This window comes from Anabrus simplex, chromosome 5, assembly GCF_040414725.1.
Source record: "Anabrus simplex isolate iqAnaSimp1 chromosome 5, ASM4041472v1, whole genome shotgun sequence".
NCBI lineage: Eukaryota > Metazoa > Arthropoda > Insecta > Orthoptera > Tettigoniidae > Anabrus > Anabrus simplex.
The window spans coordinates 245,264,474-245,291,404 of NC_090269.1; the positions used below are offsets into that span (position 1 = coordinate 245,264,474).

General features: G+C 39.1%; 1 protein-coding gene across 7 annotated transcripts in view; it reads right to left on the reverse strand.

The window, feature by feature from the left end:
- The window catches only part of BtbVII (BTB-protein-VII), a 346,577-nt gene that overhangs the window by 253,435 nt on the left and 66,211 nt on the right, over positions 1–26,931 (reverse strand). The window lies entirely within an intron of this gene.

Genomic DNA, 26,931 nt, shown 5'->3' on the forward strand with positions numbered 1-26,931 from the left:
GAGCCAACCCTGAGTGAGTTTGGGAGTGCCCTTCTTATGGGCAATCCCTAAATATACGGCCGGGAAAGAAGAAGAGTTCTTTGCCAGTCAGATAAGGTGTAGGAATAACAACTCAGAAATAACAGGCTGCTTTATGATTTTGATGACCTACAAATTATCAAAATATGACCTAAAAATATATTTTATATTCTAAACTTACTTAGCAGGAAAAGAGGTCTTGAACCGTTTATTTGAATGAATGAATGAATGAATGAATGAATGAATGAATCAATCAATCAATCAATGATTAGAATAGAATAGAATAGAATAGAATACTCTTATCTCCCAGTCCCGGATGACCACCACATGGGGAGAAAGTATTCATTTATTGTGATAATAATGAATACATGCAGTTAGTTTTTTTACAATACACAATGTTAAAAGATAATCCAACTAAGAAAAATATTACAAAATTATTGAAGTATACTTACTAATACACAGTATTTCCCATAAATAGTATTGAATGTACCCTTAATGATTATATAAACTTAGCATTTGAGATACTTCCTAGACTTTAACTATGTGACAAGAGTCTAGATTACTTCCACATACATATTCTCACTACTAGCTACATGTACCTTCTCTAGTTTTATCCTCTTTAAATTTCTTTTCCCACATTCTTCTCTTATAACATTACATAGTTGTGCTTTTCTTCCCAGAGTCTTCCCTTCTCTGTTTAATAACTGAACAATAGTGTAAAGTTCAGGTTCATTTTCAATTTTACCTAATCCTTTCCAGCTATATATTTTTCTCTGATCTTTCTTGTTTCCTTACAGTCTTTTAGTAGGTGAGCCACTTCCATATCTTTATTGCATAGAATGTCCGGCTCCATGGCTAAATGATTAGCGTACTGGCCTTTGGTCACAGGAATCCCGGGTTCGATTCCCAGCAGGGTCAGGAATTTTAGCCATCATTGGTTAATTTCACTGGCAAGGTGGCTGGGTGTGTATGTTGTCTTCATCATCATATCATCCTCATCACGACGCGCAGGTCGCCTACAAGAGTCAAATCAAAAGACCTGCACCAGGCGAGCCGAACACGTGCTCAGACACTCCCGGCACTAAAAGCCATATGATATTTCATTTCATTGCATAGAATCCAAAGTATCCCTCTCATTTCTCTTTTTATTATCATTTCAATCCTTGCTGCCATATTTTCATTTATTTTACAATATTCAACAAGTGTTCTCTTGTACCATTCAGTCGTTATTGTTTGTCTTCCAATGTCTTTTGCTCTTTGGACCACCTACTTATACAATCCCGTATCATCCCTTAATAAATTTATTTCCTAATGTTACTCCATTCCTACGTCATCCAATAGCTTTTTCGCCCCATCCACCCTAAAACCCTTTTGATATTTCATTTGGTGCTGGTATGCAATCCTTAGAAAACCACCTTCTGCCCTTGTCTTTAGCCTCAACCAATATTTAATTATTTTTTTCAACAATATCTGCCCACATACCCATCCCTTCACACATCATTCTCACTCCACTGCCTGAAGTACAGTTTGGTAATCCTATTATTATTTTTACATATTTACTTATAATTACAAATTTCTGCTCCATACAATAACTTTGTTTTAACTACTGAATTAAATACATTAAATACATACATGTTCCTTTATCAAAGCTCCCCAAGTGGAAAATCTTGTTAATAAATAATAAAAATAATATTACCGATAATTTGCAACCCTCTCTGAGACAATGTTTTGAAAATATCTCTCCAACTACCACCCCATCCTTCACTTTGATAGAACATTTAAATTCCTCATATGTATTTTCAACTGCTTTTATCATTTTCCTTGATAATCCAACATGACATAACTTACCGTATTTCCTTGCGTAACAGACCCCCTTTTTGTCCACTTTTACAACCACAAAAAGTAGGAGGGGCAGGTCCAATATATGATGGCCTTCAATTTGTTCAGTGAACACATGACTTTTGCCTATAAAGAACTACTATAAATTGTACCTTTGTGCATTCTACACTATTCTTTAACAAATGTTAGTCTTACTGGCTATCTTTGTTGGTAGGCAGTACTTTAAAATTTTAAGAATAAAAGTAACAATAAATGGTGAACACGTGACTCTTAGGCCTACATACTGTATACAAAATCAATCGGCTTTACTTACCGTCATTCATTTCATCTCACTCACTAACTCCTCTGATAAGGTTGATGCCAGGAAGGGCATCCGGTTGTAAAAACTTGCTAAGATGATTCATCTCACTTCATAACCGACCCGTTGAGAAACGGTGTAAAGTTTGAATATACAGTTGGTAAATCTTTTAAGATTAACATGGGTTATTGAGAAGCTTAAGAAGTATAACAATTGTGCTGATTGTGTCGAGATGCTATAGTCCGAAGAAGAAATTGTGATACACTGTGATGTTGATCATATGCTCTAATATTTTAGACAGTTGCACAGAGGTGGCTTGAAGTGCCCATCACGGATCATGATTTCTATGTGTTGTAAAATATTCATACTCTTTCAGTTCCTCATAAGTAGTGCTTATGAAGCAGAATTTTCAAAATGAGAAAACCAAAGGGATGCAATAGTTGCTTTAGGAGTAGAAGCCTTTGAAAGTAGTGTTGATAATGCGAGTGATTTGTGCATGTGTGGTGTTTCTTTGACGAGAATTATGAAGAAGTGTGTGAAAATTCTAACCAATATTTTTATGAACAATTAACAAAGGTCCTAAATGAAAAGAAAATCTCCCATGAAATTGCCAAGAAACTTGAAAAGCAGGGTGCCAAGGAAAAGACTGATGAAACAATTCTCAGGCAGAAACAGCAAATTAAGAAAGAATTGAAACTCAGCAGCAAGTAACTTTAAGGTAATAAATTAATTCATTTTGAGTCATTAACTAATATTTACTTTTTGGTGTGAGAAACTTTCTTTAAAATTGTTTGTTGGATATGCACAGTGTTAGTTTCGTTTGACTGCAATATTTTGGTGAAGGTTGTATAATGAGCCAATGTGTTAGTGTTACTAAGTTAGGAAGTTAGGAGGAAAACATTTTTTCTTTGCTTGGTGTTATGTTCTTTAGTCTGTAGGCCTAATTTGTATGTTGGATGTGTGCACTACTAGTTTTGTTCGACTGCAATATTTTGGTGAAGGGTGAATAGCGAGTTAATGGGTATGTCATGTTAGTGTTAATAAGTTAGGAGGAAAACTGATATTTTTTGTGTTTGGTGTTATGTTGCTATGACATACTCTCATAGGTAAAGCGCAATTTAAATTACCACTGTAATTATATGTTTCAAATATTGCGTGTTTGATAACCATGGATAAACATTTTCGTTCTAAAAATTTCTTACGATTATTATTAGGTTATACGTCGCCATGTCAGCTTTGGCCTGGTACGGCAGCCATGTTTCTTTTGCATTGTGGTTTGAGTATTGGAGTTGGTCTTGATTGGCACTACCGGTGGCTCAAAATAGACTACACAGTGGCCTCCACTGTACGCACTAGCCATGCGTCTTGGTGGGTGTGCTATTTACCAACTAATGAGCCCAACTTAACACACTGAGGCAAAATGCAGGCAACCAGGAATGAGTTAGCTGGAAAATTTATAATGTCAAAAAACAGACCATTTATATTGGTATTATAAATTTATTCATTCAGGACAAATATTTCAGGTTCCCTATGGCATTTAACCTCTTTTTTCTTTTTTGCTAGTGGCTTTACGTCGCACCGACACAGATAGGTCTTATGGCGACGATAGGATAGGAAAGGCCTAGGAGTTGGAAGGAAGCGGCTATGGCCTTAATTAAGGTACAGCCCCAGCATTTGCCTGGTGTGAAAATGGGAAACCACGGAAAACCATCTTCAGGGCTACCGACAGTGGGATTCGAACTCACTATCTCCCGGATGCAAGCTCACAGCCGAGCGCCTCTAACTGCACGGCCAACTCGCCCGGTATTCAACATCCATATCATCTGATGGCTAGGCAGGCATCAATTTTTGGTAATGAGACAAAGTCTCTCATAGTGCATTGGCACTGCCGGTGGCTCCAAATAGCCTACTCAGTGGCCTCCACAGTATGCACCAGCCATGCGTCTTGGTGTGTGTGTGTGCTATTTACCAACTAATGATCCCAACTTAGCACACTGGGGAAAAATGCCGGGAACCAAGAATGAGTTAGCTGGAAAATTTGTAATGTCCAATAAAGGGCCATTTATATTGGTATTATAAATTTACTAATTCGGGACAAATATTTCAGGTCCACTATGCGATTTAACGTCTATGTCATCTGATGGCCAGGCAGGCATCAATTTTTGGTGATGACACAAAGTCAAAAGTGATGACAAAAGTAGGAAAGATCACAATATGAAGATAAAGTTGGAATTCAAGAGGACGAACTGGGGCAAATATTCATTTATAGGAAGGGAAGTTAGGGACTGGAATAACTTACCAAGGGAGATGATCAATAAATTTCCAATTTCTTTGAAATCATTTAGGAAAAGGTTAGGAAAGCAACAGATAGGGAATCTGCCACCTGGGTGACTGCCCTAAATGCAGATCAGTATTGATTGTATTGTATTGTATTTTCATAGTGCATTGGCACTGCCGGTGGCTCCAAATAGGCTATGCAGTGGCCTCCACGGTATGCACTAGCCATGCGTATTGGTGGGTGTGCTATTTACCAACTGATGAGCCCAACTTAGCACACTGGGGCGAAACGCGGGCAACCAAGAATGAGTTTGCCAGAAAATTTATAATGTCCAATAATGGACCAATTACATTGGCATTATGAAAGAAGGTAACAAGTTTTCGTAATAAATGCGTAAATAATGTGGCCGATAGCAGTTGTTAACTCATTAAAAATAAAGGCTGAAGTAAACAATGTCTTAATTTTATTATTATATACTGAAGTTAAGTAAGAATGTGATCCACCCCAAGATATGGCAGAGGATAGTTTATATTTTCTCGCATCTAGTTAAATTCTGGAAAGGTTATTTGTTCCCATGTAAATGTTTAGCGAGGAGGTTATCAATTCTGTACATGCATTTGAAATGTTTTCATGATAAATATATGGTTAGGTTAGCTAATGCCGTTTGAAGAAGAAAACTGAAATGTTTACCACAGAAGCCTCTGTAGTGATACCGCATTTCTCCGAATCCAAGACGACGTCTTTTTCTCAGAATCTCATGTGAAAAATCAAGGGTCATCGTGCATTCACGGCCTAACAGTTATGGACACCAACTGGCAACTGCTGCGATAACCTCACTGCTTCTTTTCACCCCCGCACGCGCGGACACAAAAGTCGCTGACAAACGACCACCTTTATTATACATGGCTAGACGCGGCAACCGGTATTGCAGTGCCTGTGTGTACATCACTAGATCTTGGGAAATAATGAAGAGAGAATGACGTTCTAATAGCCCCCACAAAAACGTTTCTCAAATCAGCATAATGGCATCAGAACATGCGAACCTTTGAATTCTTAGAATGGCCACAGCTTAGTGGCAGAGTTAAAGTGGGTCTACTGTACCTGATGCTTAGTAAAATTAAGTTTTATAGACAGCAGGGATATTTTTGAAATGGATCGTCATATTGTAAATATACTTACAATAGCTATTGCCGGCAAAATTTCAACGGGTTCACATCGATATGATGATGTCAATTTTCTGTTAATGTTTGTTAAACACTAGGAAATGTAGAATAATTGTGCAGCAGCAAGAAATATGGCATAGGCCTAACGAAAACTAACATTCGGCGTTAGCGTGAAGACAAAGATAGCTAGAAAATGCGTACTATACAAAAAAAATGCATTCAGTGGCCCACAACATGGACTCTTTAAAGAAGTTGAAGATGAAATTGTGAGGTATGTGCTCGAAAAACGCAAGGGCAAAACAGCCATACCACGGCGCAGTAAGCTCGTTTGTTGACCTTCAACGCCCGCAATTAGGCCTATACATCGCTAGCTGCTGAAGTTGACCGAACCGGCAAGCGGGACATGCGTGTAGCGGCTGGTTGTAACTGATGTTGAGTAAAAGTAACAGTTTTATAGTAAGCAAGAATATTTTCCTGATGGATCGTCGTATTGTAGACGCTATGAATAGATGTTGCCGGGAAATTTTCGATGGGTTCTCTTCGATAATATGATGCCAATTTTAACTTAATGGTTATTAAACCTGCGGAAATAAACTTTCACGTAGAATCGGATTTTGAAAAAAAACAAGTATTAAGTAACACTAGTATATTTTACTTTACCCACCTATTCCATACAATACAATCTTAAAAATTAGAACTTTGTCCTTATCAAAATTGTTAACATAAAATTAATACATTGGATGGTACATCTTTCGCCTAACAATAGTAGGCATCATCAACCATATTTTACCTTAGAAATAGATCAGGTACCTGATTGGAAATGACTTATGAATACTGTTAGAAAGTAACTATGTCTTGTAAAAAGGATTAGAGATCGTTAAACAACTATTACAATCTAAAATGTAGTATACTATTACTTAATAATATTTGTAGTAATATCTGAGTCTAAAAACATGACAACTGTTTGTGAATAATGACATAGGTGGTGTTGATTCTTGATATTATAAGATATTACAATAACGTTAAAAATAGGAAAGCACATTCCAATTGATTGTCAAATGGCGTGTTGTTAAAAACTTGAGGAAAGTTGAGCATTGATAATAGTCATTGGTTCTTGAAGTTGATAATTATTGATTTTCATTCAAATGCTTATAAATTTTGAAGAGTTTTCATATGGTGCGGTTCCTTTTGATATAATATATGTTTTGATATAATATTTTTTGTTAGACATGTTGAAATGAGCGTACTAGTCGAAAGGGAACGTTGTTGTAGTAAAAGTTGTTGTCAATCAGTGGGTAGCCAAGTGGGTGTTGAAATTCTGTAATTAAAGAGTTATTTTGAAAATTGAATGAAGAATCATAATTGAATTAGGGAGTTAAATGAAAAGTGTTGACACTTACCCCTTCGACCGCTGAGATGTTAACTTATGTTGAGAGCTTTAGAGCAACTGGCAGTCGTTGAGCTCTTACTTCGCGTGTTGTATTTGTGAAGTCTTAGTGGAGGGGGTTGAGCTTGAGAAGGCGTGGCTAAGGGCTTATTCGTTGCGCGTGAGGGGGAGTTGCCAGCAGTGGGAGAAGGGGAGGGGGTGGTGTGTGTGTTAGATTGGTGGGAGTGTTTACTGATTTGGTGCTAAATATTTTATAAAAATTACTATTCTGAAGGAATGGTTTTTGTAACAGAATTGGAATCTGTTCGCAAAGAGGACTTTTGTTATCTATTACGTCATTTGCCGATCTAACAGTCCAAAGTTCCAGAACTGGAATGACGATGCCGCAGACTGCCGTGAACAGTCCTGTGCTATTGCTCCGTGAAATTTGCAAACTGCTCATTCCAATCAGTGCCACGGAGTAGGGATTGAATAGCTCAAATGCTATTATGAACCAGTGTGTTACGTACACGTAGTATCAGAAATTTTATGAACCAGAGGAATGGCATGCTAATGAAGAAAGTTATCTAACTCCCCAGCTACTTCTCGCCAATATTCAGGCAGGCTGTTACACTCGGTACAACCAGGCGAGTTGACCGTGTGGTTAGGGGCAATGAGCCGTGAGCTTGCATCCAGGAGATAGTGGATTCAAACTCCACTGTCGGCAGCCCTGAAGACGGTATTCCTTGGTTTCCCATTTTCACACCAGGCAAATGCTGGGGCTGTACCTTATTTAAGGCCAAGGCCGCTTCCTTCACACTCCTAGCCCTTTCATATCACATTGTCACCATAAGACCTATCTGTGTCGGTGCGATGTAAAGCGAATAGAAAGATACTCGGTACTCAGCAGTAATCCTATCTATCAAGAATGGCAACAGAAGACACAAAGCACACTGCAACAAACAATGGTCAATGTAATGTTATTGTTGATCAATTTTATGAGCTTTCTCTATTGTAGGCCTTCACATTTAGTTTTCTTTTGACTCTGTGATATTAGGGTGTCTTATAAAATCATTTATTGCATAGAGTGTAGTTCCTTACTCTCCGACTTTACATACCAATTTTCATTAAATTCTGCTTACCTATGTTCTCGTGACTCGGCACTGATATGGACTTAGTAACAAAAATCCAACTTCAGGAATATATCTGTGATCATAGTCAGTAACAATGTATAAGACATTAAAGATCAGAAATTTAATACCATATAACTTATCTAGATTTTAGCAACTTATTCCCCGACTTTGAATACCGATTTTCATTAAGATAGGACCACTAATAACAAATATTTGAGAATTAAATTTTAGGCCTTTCCCTAAACTACCATTTTTCTCAGCGTGAATACAATTATTTATAGCCTAAATTGTAGCGACTTGTTCCCTGACTTTGGCACCAATTTTCATTAAGATACAACCACTAATGACATAAATATTTTGAGAATTAAATTTTAGGCCTTCCCCTAAACTACCATTTCATACAGCGTGAATACAATTATTTATGGGCTAATTATATCGACTTATTATCCCGACTTTGCATACCGATTTTTACTAAGATACGACCACCAATAACATAAATATATGAGAATTAAATTTTAGGCCTTCCCTAAACTACCATTTCACTCACCGCGAATAAAATTATTTATGGCCTAGATTGTAGCGACTTTGCATACCGATTTTCATTAAATTCACTTCAGCCGTTTTCTTGTGATGCGTGTACATAGACATACATCTATATATATAAAATAAGAGTTTTGTCTGTACATTGCTCAGAATTTGAAAAGAATGGTATTTCTGTATCGATCATGTCCACAGTAACAAGGAAATGCACTTTTTACTTTTCCGTAATTTCTGTCTGTCTGTCTGTACACGCATCACGAGAAAACGGCTGAAGAGAATTTAATAAAAATTGGTATAAACCATTTTATTCACGCTGAGTGAAATGGTAGTTAAGGGGAAGGCCTAAAATTATTTCTCAAATATTTATATTATTAGTGGTCATATCGATAAATACTTCATAACTAAAGTTATACAGAATTTAAATTCCGATCATTTACGTCTTATGCCTTTTTACCTACCGGCTATGATGACACAGATATTCATGAATTTGGATTTTTGTTGCTAAGTCCATATCAACGCCGAGCCCCGAGAAAATAGGTCAACAGAATTTAATGAAAATCAGTATATTGAGTCGGAGAATAAGAAGTTACAGTTTAAGCTATAAATAACGTTATTCACCCTGAGTGAAATGGTAGCTTAGGGGAAGGCACCTAAAATTTCATTTTTAAATACCTATGTTCTTGGTCCTATGGAAAAGTACTACATAACAAAAGTTATAGAGAATACAATTTCCAATCATTTATGTTTTATTCAGTTTTACCGTACCAACTATGATAAGAGTGGTATTTCAGAACAGGAAGACAATTAATAATGTGAAGGCCTACAATATCGAAAGCGCGTAACATTGATCAACAATAACATTACACTGACCGTTGTTTGTTGTAATGTTCTTTGTCACTTATGCTGACATTCAACTCCGATAGATGGGATTACTGCTGCGTACCGAGTATAACAGCCTAACTTAATATTGGCGGGAAATAGCTGAGGAGTTAGATAACTTTCTTCTTTAGCATGCCATTCTTCTGGTTCATACATTTTCTGATACTGCTGGTACGTAACACACTGGTTCATTATAGTATTCCAGCTATTCAATACCTACTTTGACGCGCTGTTTTGAATGAGCAGCGTGTGCACTTAAGTCAGAGGCTCAGTTAGTAGTAGTAGTAGTAGTAGTAGTAGTGGTAGTAGTAGTAGTATGAACTGGTCTAGAATTACAATTTAGGCCTATTCCAAATTATAGTACCACAATTCACTAAATAACTCAAAATTCAACCCTGAAAAGAGCCGTTTCTTAAGAAAAGCTTCTTCCTCTTCACTTTTATAAAATCTACATTCATTTTATTCCAAATTATCAGCAAAGATGTGGTTTCTTCTCTGGCTTGGAGGAAAAATTGCCTCCACGTCAGAAAGATCTTTCCCCCGCCAGTGTGGTGAATTGAGATTTTCCCACTCATCGGGTACTCCCAGGAAACAGGTAAGTAAACGGGCATAGTTTTTGCCCTGGGACTATCCACTATTCGAACCCCCCGTCGAAAAAAGGACGAAGATTGCTCACGGATCATGGATGTCTGCGGCTTGGTCATCCCAGCTCTGTAGCTTTGGGCTGTTAGTTCTGCAGCGTAGTACTGTTCGTTAAAAGTGAGAAAATGTGTGGGTTTTTATTTGATAGAGTATTTCATATGAAAGCATTGCTTTTAATCGCGCCATTCCTACTGACGTCATTGTAATGACCCATGTTCATTTCAGTTGGGAAAACCACTAAGAGAGTCTTTCTGAGAATCTATAAAGGCAGGCGGAGAGTGAGTGTCTGCCATTATAATGAAAACTCCCCAACCTGATTGTGACTGATGTTAGGCAAGCTGGCCTACCATTACAATGAAAATTCCCTAACCCAGTCTTCATATGAGAAAAGACGTTGGTGACTTCCCCGTCATGTTTCTAGGGCAACGTTAAGAGCTATGCAACTTAATACAATCTTGCTCACAACGTTTACACTACCTAACCTAGAATTCTGTATAGCCTACAATTTAGAATTCCGTAGCGAAGCACGGGTACATCAGCTAGTACAGACAGACAGACAGACAGACAGACAGACAGACAGACAGACAGACAGACAGACAGACAGACAGACATACATTAAGGAAAATTAAAAAGTGCACTTCCTTGTTACTGTGGACACAACTGATACAGAAATACCATCCTTTTTAAATTCTGAGCAATGTACAGACAAAACTCTTATTTTATATATACAGTAGTCTCGATTATCCGACCTAAACGGGACCTGAAGTACGTCGGATCACCGAAAATGTCGGATAATACAGAATAACTTTGAAAATTAACTGAAACGAACAGGAAGGCTATACTGTATGACTATGTTTTACAGTACTCTATTTATTGATATATCAATTCAATTGTACAGTAGATGCAGTATTGAACGAAAACATTCCAAATGTCTTACGAAAAGAAACTTGTCAACAATGTCTGCTTGCCTGTTGATTCACGTTTTCTTGCTGCGAGATCCCACCATCGACGATAATCCTTCACTGTTAGTCGTTTTCTCCTTTTGTTCTGAAATGCCTCGTTCTTCTTCTACTTCATCATACTAAGTTTAGTTAGCATTCACAAAACCAATAAGATCAGGGTGAGTTAGTTCAAACAGCTGATCTTGTGCCCAGCACTTTACTCACATCTTGAGGCGTAGCATCCTTACAGCCAAGAATGCAATTCAGTAAGTGAACAATGTTTTCCATGTCTTCTTGTACCACCTCCTCTCGATGTTCAACCTCACTCAACAGTATGTTCCAAGACTTTCTAATGTCATTGTTTCAACTTCATCCAAAGGCTGCGCTATCCAGTATGTCACGTCTTTCATGTTGTTTCGTTTTAACTTTTCTACCATGTCCTTGCCATTGTCCATTTTCTCTATCAGGGATGAAAGGAGTTTCTGCCGATATTTCCTCTTCAATGTTTCCAGCACACCTTGGTCCACTGGAGGCATAATGACGTCACGTTAGGAGGGAGGAACATGAACAGGAACGTTAACAGAAATATTTTTAAATGTCGTAGGCTTCTTTGCTTTACCGATCATAAGCAATTTTGCTTTTAAGTTCCCAGTAATATTACTACAGGCAAGAACAGAAACTCTTTCCTTGCTACGCTTGTAGCCAGGTGCAGACGTCTTGGCTTGGGCTGCGAGAGTTTTGATGGCAGCCTATTGAAATTCACCCCAATCATATCACAATTAAAAAACTGGTCACCGGTTAATCCTTCAGCAAGAATTATTTCTTGAAATTCCCTTTTAAATTTCACAGTTTTCCTCCACAGATATTAAGCTGCCCAATGCCGTACCGTTTTTTCCACCGTTCAAGCCACCCAACACTGGCAGTAAAATTAGGGTCCCCTTCATTAAACTCCTTCTGGAAATACACCACCTCTTCTTGCAGAATGGGCCGAGATATTGATAGGCCTTGTACCAGCTGGTACACCTATACGCCGCACATTTGAATTTTCTGCTGTAACGTACTCCTCTACAGGAGATACTCTGAACTTTAAAATTGGATCGACTCATAAGTTTCTCAGAAGATGTCACTACCGTAAATTTTGTGTTTAAGAAGTTGTCAGTACTGTGTGGAGTTCAACTTGTTTTGTTTTCTATTGATCAAGAAGTGTGAACATTCTCTAATAGATGTCTCTATAAAAAACTATAACCATGCACCCTGGTGCAAAGTGGAAGAACTTAAATTTTGTATTCATAAGTTTGTTCTATACTAAATTTCGTTCTTTCATTTGCAGGTTGGCAATATAAATCTTTTCTTTCCACCAGTTTTGAACTTAGCCAATCCAGAATTTCTGTAATTAATTTTTGACCAATCGTGTCCTTCTTCTCCAATTTTGATGTGTAAACTTTAGCCAGCCAATAAACGACTGTGGGTGTGTCTTAATTATTCATGAAAGGTCTCGAATCTTCCCTGAGAGTATAAAAACTGCTGATTTTCCTGTCTCTCAGCCACTCGAATAACATCTAGCTTAGTGTATAGAAGTGTAGCAGGAGGCGGGAAGCGCCTCTTTCATCCAGCAACAGCTCTTCTACAAGGTAATGGCCACTTAACATCTTTATTTTTTGCTAGCTCAGCAGTTTAATCTGCAGGGAAGGTCCGAAACCTATTATGTAACCTATCTTGAAACATGCAAAAACTTTTTCAGTCTTTGTAAAACTTAATTTATCTTTAACTGTAATTCGGGGATAGAGAGTGATTTACCCTCTCGAGCTCCTTTTCATTTGAATGGAGGCGACTACGTTTTCGTATGATGTAGATGTTGATTCCCATAGGGAACCTAAAATATTTGTCCTGAATGAGTAAATTTATAATACCAATATAATGGTCCGTTATTGGACATTACAAATTTTCCAGCTAACTCATTCTTGGTTGCCTGCGTTTCGCCCTTGTGTGCTAAGTTAGGCTCGTCAGTTGGGACTTAGCACACCACCCAAGATGCAAGGCTAGTTCATACCGTGGAGCCAACTGCATAGGCTATATAAGCCACCAGCAGTGCCAATGCACTATGAGAGCTATGTCTCATTTCCAAACATAGATGCCTGCCTGGCCATCAAATGATGTAGATGTTGATTCCCATAGGGAACCCAAAATATTTGTCCTGAATGAGTAAATTTATAATACCAATATAATCGTCCGTTATTGGACATGGGAATCAACATCTACATCATTTGATGGCCAGGCAGGTATCTATTTTTGGAAATGAGACATAGCTCTCATAGTGCATTGGCACTGCTGGTGGCTTCAAATAGCCTATGCAGTGGCCTCCACGGTATGCACTAGCCTTGCATCTTGGGTGGTGTGCTAAGTCCCAACTGACGAGCCTAACTTAGCACACGAGGGCGAAACGCAGGCAACCAAGAATGAGTTAGCTGGAAAATTTGTAATGTCCAATAACGGACCATTATATTGGTATTATACATTTTCGTAACCGATTTTCTACTCTTCCTTAATGTGTTAAAATTTTTCTTATACGAGTCACCTCCCTAGTTTGGGAATAGCCCCTGTGTCATCGGCCTAGTGCCTCTTAGGTTTTAAAATGTGTATTTGGGAGTGCTGATACACGCCTCCATTCTTTTTGGGTTTAGGGCCATTTAAGTGAACCTGTTAATTTTCTACTGTATTTAGGCCCAGTAGGCTGGGTACTAGATACCCCTGTTTCATTGTAAGTTGTGCCTTGATGGCAATCATGTGTAAAAGTCTGGTATTGCCTTTAATAGGCTTGAAAAATTGAGAGCGGGTCAGCTCTTTCTTGTGTTTGAAAAGTGCCTCTGGGAGGCTTGAGGTTAAAAGTTGGGAGCAAGTGCTCCTTGAATGAAGGGGTTTTCTGCCCTTTGAACAAATGAGTGTACCTTGGTAAAGTTGGGCTAGTAGCTCAAGGATTGTGTAATTGGGGCTCGAAGCCAGAACTTGTAAAGACCCTGAAACTTGTGCTTTCGTTTGGAAAGTTATTGTACCTGTGTTGTTTTTTTTATTGTTATTTCACCTAGTGAAAATTTGTTAAATCTTGTTGTCTATTGAAAATATAACCTTTATTGAAATTTTAATTCATCTTTCGGCCTTGTAGTTAGACCCATTCCAGCCCGCACCTTCTTTCACCTCTGCCTTCCACGGGTAACTCCGTAACAAGTGGTGGCACAGCGTGGTTGAATGGGTCTCAATTTAGCCCATGTTGACGGCTAAATATTGCTTTTGTTTTGAACTCTAACAATTTTCTCCGTCGTTGGAATTTTCTTTCTTATTTTCTAAATTTGTCAATCTTTTGTCATCATGTCCGGCCCTCGTGATGTCCTCCATCCCGGCTATTTGCACAAGGAGGAACTGATTTACGTATTAACCATTAGAAATGTTCAATCTGGAGGCACAGTTGCGGTAGATACCAACAAGCTTAAGGATTCCCTCGACTTGCCGATTACCATCCCAACCTTGGGATAGAAAGAGATTGAAGGCTCTCTCTCCACAATCACTGACAATACTACTGAGCTAGCATCTGTAGTTAGTTTTTTTGAAGTGGGTGATCCATCTCCAAATCAACTTAAACGTGTACAAGCTAGACTGTTCCATTTTTACAATAGAGTTAGTGATCTATTGTCTCTTAAGTTAAATGACATTCAGGGGAAGGAGGCTAGTGCTCTTATTGAACACCTTTCTAAAATGTCTACTAAGGTTAGTCAATTGTTATCGGGATCTGCTACTCCTAAAACCGACCAGCCCACGGTGGTAAACATTGTAAGTGAGGAGGATTCCTCCAAGGGGGAAGAAAGTAGGAAATCCTTAGGAATCCAACAGACATCTGCCCCATTAGAAACCGAGTCAGGTCATCGTACATCCATCCCTCCATTTGTGTTGAATAATGCACCCTCTGAAACAGCTTCTCCACCCCCTAGGCCCTTACCTACTATGTCACCCGGGCTCAGTAGTTTGCCTCATTCTCTAGCGATGTTGCTTAGAGGTATTTCCAAGTTTTCCGTTAACTCCACCAGTGATGTAATTACATTTCTAAGATTTTTGGTCGAGTTTCAGGATCATGCTCTTGTGTTTTCGGTTTTCCCGTGTCAGATTCTTCAGATTATTTATCCCTATGCCATCGGTGTCCTTTCAGACATAATAATAAGAGCCATAGCTGATCAATCCTCTATAGAAGACTTCCATGCACACCTTCTGGCAAACTTCATTCCGACTAGGGCAAGGTCCTCTCTAATACAGAAGTATTATTACAGAGTACAGCGTCTAGACGAAAATCTTGCCGACTTCATCCAAGACATTAAGTTCTATACTAGGGTATTTGCTCTTCATTTCCCAGAAGATCAAATTGTTCACGCCATTGTGGAAGGAATTTCACCATCCTATAGGTCGTACTTGTGTTTTGCGTTGCGTCCGCAAACTTTTGCCGAATTAGAAGCTATGGCTGTCTCAGCCGAGGGAGTTAGATATGCTGACACACTACGAGTCGCAAGGGAACCCCCTCCTTCTTCAAGTAATCTTCGGTCTCCACCTCGCCGAACCATCGCAACCCGCAAATGTTATGCTTGTTGGGTCTGCAGACCATCTCCGGAACAAGTGCCCTTTGATCAAACCCAACGGAGCAAAGAATGGAGCAGGGTCATCTCGAGGCTGTTTTAAATGCGGCTCGTTTTCTTATATAGCCAAGAATTGCCCTAATACTAATAGCACCCCCCTCCTGCTCAACTTCTGGTGCAACTTCCACCAATAATCAAAAGTGACTAGTGGCTTCGGCTGAGTCGGCAAATTCATCTTTTCAAGGCTCAGCCCCAAATAAACCGTCCGAAATCTCAGACTCAGAACATGGTAGGAAGTCTTCCAACCCCACATTCGAATGCCCAAAAGAATGTCGTAGGATTGCGGTGGATTCCCCCGCACATGTACCATTTCTCAAAATTGAATTAAATAATGAACCCGTCACCGCTCTATTAGACTCGGGCAGTGTTTGTTCCATTATTTCAGCTGAATGGTACTCTAAATTAAAATCTGTTCGTAAATTTTCTGATTTTTGTTCGTCTTCCGATCAATGTGTTTTGGCTAACTCATCTCCATTAGAAATTTTAGATTCCCTGTATGCCAAAATTCGCATTTTGAAATTCACTTGGAAAATTAAACTGTTTGTGGCTAAGCACTTGTCTTTCCCCATTATATTAGGAGCGGACATCATGTCGCATACGGGTCTAGTGCTCGACATTCAGAACAAGTCATGCACTTTGAAATTTGCAGGTAATTGTAAAATTCCTTTGTTAAAGTGTAATTCTGTGTCATGTGCATCTATTTCGCCTACCCAGGATGAGATGTTGTTAGACCTTAGACATCTACCTGAGGAGCAGGCTGAGAGTATTCGTAAGCTGTGTCAGTCGTTTCCATATGTTTTCTCTGAAACTCTTGGTGTTACTGACCTTATCGAATACAAGATCGAGGTTACGGATTCAATTCCAGTTCGATTTCCACCTTATAGGTTATTTCCTCCTAAAATGAAGGCTCTCAAGGAGACCATCGATCAGATGCTGAAGGACGGTATAATTCGGCCCTCTAAGTCTGCATATTCATTGCCTATTTTCTTAGTCCCGAAACCCCAAGGTGGCTTCAGGCCTGTGATTGACTACAGGGCTTTAAATCGGAAGGTAGTGTTACAATCTGTGCCCCTTCCTGACCTTCACTCTTGTTTTTTATGGTTTCGAAAAGCTAAGTTCTTCACCATCTTAGAGCTTAATCAGATGTATAATCAGATCCCTCTAGCTGAAGAATCCAAACACCTTACAGCGTTTGCCTCGAATTGGAACTTGTATGAGTACAACCGCGTGCCTTTCGGGCTCCCCACGGGAGCAGCTGTGCTTACGAGACTGCTAGACAGGGTCTTCTCCGACATCAAATTTGAGTACCTATACCATTATCTTGATGATGTCGTCGTATTTTCTGAGACCTTTGAAGAACATCTAGAACATCTGAAAGAGGTCCTGAGTCGCCTTCGTAAGGCTGGGTTAACAGTGAAGTTGTCCAAGGTTGCTTTCGCTAAACCTTCCATGTCATTTCTAGGGCATATTGTGTCGCCCGATGGTGTCGCAGTAGATCATTCTAGAACATAGGCCATCCGTGATTTCAAACCTCCCAAGGACATCAAAGGAATTGCCAGATTCATTGGCATGGTGAATTTCTTCAGGAAATTTATTCCTAACTTCGCTAATAGAGCGGCGCCCTTGAACTTACTCCGTAGGAAAGGCGTCAAATTTGAGTGGGGACCTTCTCAACAAGCCGCTTTCGAAGACCTCAAATTAGCGCTTTGTAACGCCCCTGTCCTTGCTATGCCTGATTTCTCGAAGAAATTCATTGTCCAAACCAACACGGCGGCGGCGGCGGTGGCTGCAGTCCTTCTTCAAGAGACTGAACTCGGAAGGAGACCCATCACCTATGCTTCTAGGATACTATCGGCTCAAGAAGCCAAGTATTCCATTTATGAACTTGAAGGTTTGGCAGTCTTATTTGCACTAGAAAAGTTCCGCCTCTATCTGGAACATGTCAAGTTCGACTTGGAGACAGATAACCAAGCCTTAAGTTGGGTCTTAGCTAGGCCGCATCGTACTGGTCGCATAGTCTGCTGGACCATCAGAATTTCTGCCTTCCAATTTGATGTTAGGCATATTTGAGGAACTGAAAATGTTGTGGCAGATGGACTAAGCCGTATGTTTGCCAATGATGTAGAGACCTCTGAACAGGAAGACAGGTCTTCACTTCCCGAGTCCATACCTCCTGGTGTAAATGCCATTCTAACTGATGCTCCCATGCTATTTAGGGATGCTGAAAAATATCAACGTGAAGATCCGACGCTGGCCCCTATTATGGAAACTCTTTTTTCTGGGGAACATGTCCCCCCTTATGTATTGAGGAATGGTGTTTTATGTTGCCCGTCGGGGCATGATAAGAAGATGAAAGTTGTGGTTCCAGCTGTCCTTGTACCTATGATCTTCAAATACTACCATGAGATCCCATTAGGGGGGCACTTAGGCATTTTTAAAACCCGAGAAAAGATCAGGGAGATGTTCATTTGGAAAGGTATGGACGGTGAAATTCGTGAACTGGTAAAAGCCTGTAAATCTTGTTGGCTTAATAAACCCACCATGTCCACTAAGCAAGGGCTATTGTCTTCTCATCAAGCGTCATGCCCCATGGAACGCCGCTATATCGACTACGTAGGACCCTTCCCCCAATCAAAGGGGAATGCCAACAAATTCATCCTTGTGTGTGTAGATGGTTTCACAAGATTTTCCTGGTTGTTTCCGACTAAGCTAGCTACCGCTCAGTCCACCATTTCTTGTTTAAATTCCATCTTTGCTTCTTTTGGTCTGTGTCAATATATTGTTTCTGATAATGCTAAAGCCTTTACCTCCAATCTCTTCCGTAAATTCTGTTTTGATTTATCCATCTCACATGTAACAACCTCAGCGTACTATCCTCAACCATCTCTGGCTGAACATGTCAATCGTTATCTGAGATCGGCTCTTATTGCCTATCATCATGACGATCACTCCAGGTGGGTCACATCCCTGCATTGGTTAGCCTTCGCTTTGAATTCGGCGGTTCATGAATCTCATAAATTCACTCCAGCATCATTGATGTTTAAGTTTGTTCCCAACACGCCGCTCTCTAACCTTTGGTCTCTTAGTGATATTCTACCCGAGACAATAGATCCTGATAATATTAGGGACCTTTGGAAGAAGGCTAAAGCCAATCTTAAAGTTTCTCATGAAAAGGTTAGGGAAAGGTATGATCGTGGATGGAGGCCCACCAATTTAAAAGTAGGAGACCAAGTAATGATTAAGAACTTTATTCCCGCAGGCAAGCTTGCCCCCAGATTTCATGGGCCGTGTATCATTTTAGATTTTCTAACTCCAGTAACTTTATTAGTGAGTAATCCAGCCACCGAGAGGATCTTTAGGGTACACCTGTCTCAGGTCAAACCTGTGTAATATCCTTGCTAACTTAGTCTTTGACATTTTGTAAGAACTCTGAAGGTTATATTTTTGTTTTATTTTAAGGCCTTCTGACCTTGGATTCCTTGTCTCTATGTGTTATTTGTACGATCTTTCCCTCTGATTATTCTGCTTTGCTTTCCCCGCGGCCATTCCCAAGCTCCCGTCTCCTGCTAAAACCATATCAGTGGCAAAAAGGAGAATTTTCCACGCCGCTGGCCCGTCTGTCTCTCCAACAAAGATCGTACCCTTAAATCAGATGTCCTCTCCAACAAAGATCGTACCCTTAAATCAGATGTCGACAACAATTCTGCCGCCGAGATCTTACTGTTTCAGTGCCCCTCAGCCGTTCGTCACCTTACTGCCACCATGGTGGGGTAAGGGCCCTCTCCACTCCCGTGATGTCCTTCTGTGTACGGCGCGCCGGAGGCTATCTCCCGGCACAGGCTGAAGTGCGGCGCACCTACCGCAAGCTTATCTGGGGACTGTAAACAAACTTCGCATCTGCGGCGTCCTTCACCACGACCATCCCTCTCAAAGTGCGGGAGAAAGGTATCTCAGGACACTTGAGGGGTCCGGAGGACCTCGACTGGACATTGGCAGCGGCAGCTGGTCTTGCCGTCAAAATTTTCATCGTGTGGTTGGCATTCTACGGCAACAATGACACACTCAAGCCAGAGTTCAACTAACTCCTACCCATCTACTTCAAAACAAAGGAGACTTAAAATATATATATATATATTAATGCTTTAAATGGTTTTTCTAAATTCTTCTACAAACTTTGAAAAGTCTTAATGTCTCCTCCATATTCTTCCACCATCTATTTGCAAAGAAGCAGAAATTTTCTTCTTTTGATGATTAAAATTTGTTAAAAAAACTTCTGTGTCACCCCAGGGGAGGACATTAGCGGGGGGAGGTCTGTACCGGCTGGTACACCTATACGCCGCACATTTGAGTTTTCTTTTTTTTCTATTTTGTTGTGTTCTAAGTTGTCCATGTAGATGTCCGCTAAAATGCCGGAGATCGGGTCTCCCATAGCTAAGCCTTCTTGTTTATATATTTTGTTGTTGAAAGTAATGTAATTATTGTGTAAAACAAAACTTAGTAACTGTATGAATTAGTTAATTTCAATTCTGCTTAATGCGCTGTGTTTGGAGAGGTGGTTTTTTTATTATGGTGATAGTTTCGTTGACAGGTATATTTGAGCACATATTCGTGATATCAAAGGAACATAAAACATGATTTGGTTGTAAATTGAATTTGTTTAAAGTTTTGCAAAGTTCGATGGAATTTTTGATGGGATTTACATTGTGAAATGTAAAATGTTTTATTAAGAACTTGTGGAGGAACTGAAGTTTTATAAGTGGGACTGTTTCTGCTACTGATTATTGGTCTGATGGGGGTATCTCTTAAGTATTTTAGGTAATGATCTTGCTGTAGGTAATTTCAGATTCATAGTGATCATTTTCTGATAGTCTTGTTCATTTAGTAGGAATATTGAATTTTTAAGGAGTGTTTTTAGATTGCATTGTATTTTTACTATGGGATCTTTATTGATTAATGTGTAGGTTTCATCAGAGAAATATCTTCTGTTTTCTTGATGTAATCTTGTTTATTCATTAACACTGTTGTATTGTCCTTATCAGCCTTTGGTACTATGACATTATTTTTATTAATTTTAGTTTTTAGTTTTAGGTTTTGTTTAGAAAAGTTAGAATTATTGTTAGTTATTATATCATTGATGAGTGTAGGTATTATCTTTATTTCGTATTTAACCCTTAATCGGGCGCGTAGCGGTCTAAACGACCGACCTCTAAAAGTTTTGGAGAAGGAATCCGTCTGAAGGTTAGCTATGCCCCCCCTCCTCCAGACTATCTCCCCCAAGGGATCATCTTGCTACCTGATAAGGTGGCCCCTCCTCAGTCGCCCTGTAGACGGGGAGGTAGATGATCGAGTCAGTCTGCGATCTTTTACACCGGTGCGCCCGTTAGTGTAACTTGTGTCTCGGTCATTGTGACCAGTACACGCTCGGCTGTGTTTTACTAGATTCGTTTAGTTTCGTGTGCGTATACATCTCAATATGGATCCTGCTGAAGAGGAAAGGATCCAATTATTGATAGAGAATGTTGAAAAGGAAGAAAGTGAAAGAATAACTGTATTTGTGAAAGACGGAGACAAAGCAGTAGGATGCCTATTGGAAGAAGTTGATGAGGCAGCAGAAGATACTTCCAGACAGCAGCCATAAAGTGATGATGAAGGTGAAACTGACAATCTTCAGGTTAGTGACCATGATACAGATAGTGAGCTATCTGGTGATGACTGATGCGGTGTTGGTGTTTCTGAAGTGAATTTGACAGGCAAGAACGGTGAGACAGTGGCGTGCGCACCCAACGTTCGCAAGGACTGGTCGTGGACCAGGTCATAATATTGTAACACGCCTTATAGGGCCTAAAGGTTTAGCCAGGAATGTTAAAACTCCAATTGAAACCTGGGAGTTTTTTTCCAGCTGATATTATACGAAACATTGCCAACTATACCAATATTTGGTTAAAACAATGACAATAATTCTTCAGTGTGTTCACATAAAGAAAATAGTGCAAAACTGAACGTGAATGTGAACTCAAATATACGTAAAATAATGTATAATTCTCTCATATACATGTTTTTCACAAAGGTAGTTGTAATGCTGTAAAATTAGAAGTTTTTATCATTTGAAATACAAATATTTCTTTTAAAAAAAACTGTGTTTTAATTTATGATTACTCATGTCAGAAATATTACAGTGACAGTGGATGAAGTGGAGGATAAATATATATCTAGTTGAAATAGCTTCCATTTTACAAACCAGAAAAAATAAATAGAACGGAAAGTTACTTTTCAAAGCTTTCAAAATTTATTTGTAAATCAACTCAATTTTCAACAAGTTTTTATTTTTCTAATGCGGTCATTGAGTACATAAAAATGTTTTAAATATTATCTAAATAAATGTAAACTTACTTGCAATAGTATTAAACTTCAACATTTTCATTAGATTCTAAGACCGTACAATAAATTATGAAATAATCGCTGCGGTCTAAAAGACCGTGCATACCCGATTGAGGGTTAATCATTTTGTTTCTCTACGGGAATCTGTTTGTTAATATTAGATTCGGTCTCGGCGATGGTGGTGATTACTTCTTCGACCTTTTGTGGATTAGGCCAGTTGTATTTTATGCCTTTCTTGAAGAGATCTCTAGCAGACTTTAGAAGGCAGTGAAAGACAAGAGACAAAAGAAATAACAGGGAAAAAAAAAGAAAGGAGAAACCCAATATCGCGAATTCATTAAGATGATGTGTTTTTGCTTGTAAAGTCTTATTGTTGTACATACACCAGAGTAAATAAATGCATTAACCCTCTTGGAGCCAAGAGCCGATCTAGTCGGCCGCTCCCCATCAGCTGGAAGAGGCCAGAGCTCCACCTCCACTCTACTACTGTAAAGTGCCAGGCCGTTTTCAGTGGAAATGCATGTATTTTAAAATTCGCGTATATCTACCAGTGTATAGCAAATACCGGTATGAAATTTTCTACATATCGACTACGTAGAATAAGAAACTGGTTTGGAGTGATATAAAGAGTCAAAGACGTTTTATTGTTGATTTATAGTTGTCGATAACGTTCATTTTTAGGAAGAGAAAAATAATTATGCACTTTCTCTCTCAATATCTACTTTGAAAAAATAATTTATGATACAAAAGAATATATGTAATTATGTATAATGTATTTCTAAATACAATTCTATAGAATAACTAATTTGAACAAGAAAAATAAAAATGTAAAAAATAAAAATTCAAACATATGTCAGTAGTAAAAACAAGACAATTTTACTCACCGATAAAATTCGCGTGTATGTACCAATGTTTGGCAAATACTGACAACAAACTTTCTACGAGCGGACAACACAGTATTAAAATAATTCTGAATTATTAAATAAGTAAAAAATAGTAGTTGATATTATAGTTTTTGTTTTCAGAAGAAATAGTTTCTCGTTTTCGGTTGTAGTATATATTAGAAAAATAATTTTATAATACAACAGAATTTACGAAATTAAGAAATGTATGGCACTAAAGCCGTGATTTGCTTTGACCTACTAAGCGACCGCTGCTCAGTTCGGTACCTGCACTTTACGAGGTGAATCATGGTCAGTGAGACAGATCCTCTCAGTAATTATTCTTGGTTTTCCAGACCAGAGTCCTCTCACCCTCAGATATCTCCTCAATTGCAATCACTTAGGGTCACTTAGATTGAGTGAACCTCGAACCAACCCTCAGCACCAGGCGAAAATTCTTGACCTGGGCGGGAATCGAACCCATGACCTCCGGGTGAGAGGCAGGCATGCTACACTTGGCCCGCGGAGACCGGCATTTAGGTAATGATAGAGGACTATATGCGACTATAAGGTTTAGCAGAGAGTAAGTGAAAAGTAAACTGAAGTGTGAAATGGGCGGAGAATCAGACGGTAGGGCATATTTAGGTCCAAGAACTTCCTTGAAGGAGACAGGAGGTTGAGGAATGTTGTCGGGTTCATTGGTACAAATTTCCACAAAATGTTCTCCAGAGACATCATCATCATCATCATCATATTCGTTATCACTAGTTTCATCTACCACCATATTCAGAGTAGCTTTAGTGCTGTTAGACACAATTAAATGTCTCTTCTTTAGCTGCGATGATTCCGCGGACGTGTCCGGTATAATTTCGTCGCTGCTCTCTGAACTAAATTCCCTATCGCTATCCGATAAATCATCAGCGTTAACTTGGCACTGTTCTAAATACTGCATTAATTTATTGTCATCAATACCTGCTGAAAAATTATCACGTGAATAACATGCCATTTTCCTGTCACAAATCCACTCACTGCAAGGAGCAATCTCTTACTGACCAGTTAGCGGTATTTGTAAACACGGGAAACGACTCTTGTGAAAGGTATAACACCCTCTTAGAACTGCCAAAGCAAGGCCAGGCACACAATAACGTGTAGCCCCTTTACTACAGGTTGTAACAAAAGTATGCACTTCACTATAGGTTGCCTCAAAATTATGTATATCACAGAATTTTAAGCCGGCCGATGTAATCGGCTCTGGCAACTTCCAACTAGATTGTTAACGGCCGACCAGATCGGCTCTGGCAATTTAAAGGGCGGATGTTCGCACTACCGCCTGGCACCAAGAGAGTTAAATACTGATTAATGACCAAGAGTTATAAGCAGTAACATTGGTGACCTCTGACGTGATAAAAATAACGTCAAGTTTTCGAAGTGTAGTGAAGTGAAACATAAAGAAGCCACCAATTAAAAAACAACACACTGTTATGTGAGTAGAAGTTCTCAGTCACAAATATTTCATCATCCTGTGATGAATATCCATCTTAGGCCATAGACTGTGTTGTAAATTGTGTATTCAGAAACATATACTAACCCCAAAAATGGCAACCCAGGAAAACAAAGATATTCCAACCGTAGGATGCGAAGCTAACAATGTTAGCATAAAAATTCCTCCATTTTGGTCTGAGAAGCCCGAAATTTGGTTTTTCCAAGTAGAAGCCCAGTTCAACATTAATAGAATCACATCCGAAGAAACCAAATTTAATTACATAATTTCCCAACTCGAACCAAAATATATCAAGAATATTTGGGATATAATAACAGGACCAGGAACTGCTATATATACGGCCACCAAATCACGACTCCTGGATATTTTCAAAGAGAGTGAAGATGTGAAAATCAAAAGATTGTTTACTGGTGTAGAGTTAGAAGATTATAAACCTAGTCAGCTTCTTAGAAAAATGCAGTCGTTAGCTGGAAAGGATGTGACTGATAAGGTTATTAGAACCCTTTGGTTAGATAAGCTTCCAGATTCGATAAAAAATATTCTAGTCGTGAGCGAAGAGTGCCTGAGAGTGTCGCAGTGATGGCTGATAAGAAGTTAGAGATGAACCCCTGTAATGACGTATTCAAGGTTGATACCCAAGACCCAAAAGTTACTATTATTAATGAGTTAGTTACTAAGATTGCTCATCTGGAACAACAAAATGCTACGACGTCCATAGGACAACACAGCAGTCGAAATCGTAGTCCTTGACGTAACCACAGTTGAAGTAGAAGATACGACCCAAAACGCAAGTACTGCTATTATCACTTCCGATTTGGTCAACAGTGCATTCCACAGAAATGTAAACAGCCTTGCTCATGGAAATCGTAGGAAAACTCCAATGGGCAGTAGAATTAGCGGCTAGTTCACCTGCCGAGAACCATGATAGAAGCCGCAAACACCGGTTATTCGTAACAGATAATAAAACAGGCCTGCGGTTTCTTGTTGACAGTGGGGCAGATGTGTCATTCAAGGAACTGTGATTGAATCGATGATTCGTTTAAACTTTATGCTGCCAATGGGACTGTAATTTCAATGTATTGTATCAAAACTCTAACTTTGGATTTAGGTTTACACAGACAATTTCAGTGGCCATTTGTAATGGCTAAGATCAACAAGGGTATATTAGGAGCGGATTTTTTAAACAAATTTCATTTATGGGTCGATATTCGTAACAAACAATTAACAGATGACGTAACCAAACTTAAAAGCAAGGGTGAGGTTATGTCCATTTCGGAAAATGAAACTATAAGTACAGTGAACAAAAGTATGCAATTTGCTGACTTGTTCAGGTCCTATCCTGAAATAACATCGCCAAATTTGGTACCAGAAATGATTCCACATAATATTAAACATTATATCAATACCCAAGGACCTCCAGTTTATTCTAGAGCAAGACCATTAGCACCTCATTGGTTACAACAAGCAAAACAAGAATTTCAATTTATACTGGACCATGGAATCAGCAGGCCATCACAGTCAGAATGGGCTAGTCCTCTTCACTTGGTAAACAAGAAGGATGGATCTCTTCATCCATGTGGAGACTATAGGAGACTGAATGAACGAACAGTTCCAGACAGGTATCCTATTCCAAGACTTGAAGTCTTTCATCAGATCTTGGATGGTGCAACGATTTTTTCCAAAATTGATTTATTCAGGGCGTATTTTCAGATACCAATAGCAGAAGAAGACAAACACAAAACTGTCATTATCACACCATTCGGACTTTTTGATTTTAATATCATGAGTTTGGGACTTAGGAATGCCCCATTGACATTCATGCGGTTCATCCATGGTGTGTTGAATGGGTTAAGTATTCCCATACCTGGATGATATATTGATTGCCTCCAAATCAGTTGCAGAATACAAGCATCATCTACAGCTAGTTTTAGAACGGTTATCGAAGTATGGCCTCCGTATCAACATGACTAAATCTGTAATAGCTGCAAAAGAACTTGAATTTCTAGGGTACCTGATTACACCAAATGGTTCGAGACCACTTCCTAAGAAGGTACAAGCAATCAAGGATTATAAGTTACCTGAGACCGTGCGAGACTTACGCACATTCTACGGTTATCAACTTTTATCGCCGTTATCTGCCAAATGCAGCAGAAACTCAAGCTATTCTACACGAATATTTGAAAGGAACTAAGAAAAACGACAGCAGAAAAATTGACTGGACCGACGAAGCCAAGAAGCAGTTTGAGAAATGTAAAGAAGACCTGTTTAATGCTACATTTCTGACATTTCCAGTTCCAGATCTGCCTATAGCCCTTTTCACAGATGCTTCTGATCAGGCTATTGGAGCAGCATTACAGCAGTATGAAGACGCTGGTTGGAAACCCATAGCCTTCTACTCCAA